The 469-nt window shown below is 46.5% G+C and overlaps 1 non-coding gene across 1 annotated transcript; it reads right to left on the bottom strand.

Annotated features, from left to right (window-relative positions):
• Positions 1–339: 339 nt before the first annotated feature.
• trnap-ugg (transfer RNA proline (anticodon UGG)) lies at positions 340–411 on the bottom strand. The gene has a single exon. It is a non-coding gene; the product is annotated as a tRNA-Pro (tRNA).
• Positions 412–469: the final 58 nt, after the last annotated feature.

Below are 469 nucleotides of genomic sequence, written 5' to 3'. Positions count from 1 at the left end.
ACAACATGGAAATCTGGGTTCTAACCAGGGACCTTTAAATCTTCAATCTAACACTCTCGCAACTGAGCTATTTCAGCCACAACCCTAAAACCGTTAAGCCAGCGGTGATTTCTGTGAGACCGCACGTCATATTTCCAGAAGAGGAGAGTTGAGCTCCCAGAGAAGAAAAGCAGCTAGCCCATACGGGTATCTAACCCGTGACCTTGGCATTATTAGCACCACATTCTAACCAACTGAGCTAACTGGCCTGGCTTTGCTTGTATTTCTGCCCGATTGACCAAAAACTTGATAATTGCTTGTGAAAAGAGACAAAATAGCTTCAGGACCAAGCCTCAGCAAGGGCTCGTCCGGGATTTGAACCCGGGACCTCTCACACCCAAAGCGAGAATCATACCCATAGACCAACGAGCCTGCCTGTTCAAATGTCTAGCCAAGAAAGAAAAGAACACTAGGGCAACAACAAAAGAAG

This window comes from Sinocyclocheilus rhinocerous, unplaced genomic scaffold (assembly GCF_001515625.1).
Source record: "Sinocyclocheilus rhinocerous isolate Xijiao unplaced genomic scaffold, SAMN03320098_v1.1 scaffold26031, whole genome shotgun sequence".
Taxonomy (NCBI): domain Eukaryota; kingdom Metazoa; phylum Chordata; class Actinopteri; order Cypriniformes; family Cyprinidae; genus Sinocyclocheilus; species Sinocyclocheilus rhinocerous.
Note: the sequence above shows the minus strand (reverse complement) of the source record. Positions and strands in the feature narration are given on the sequence as shown.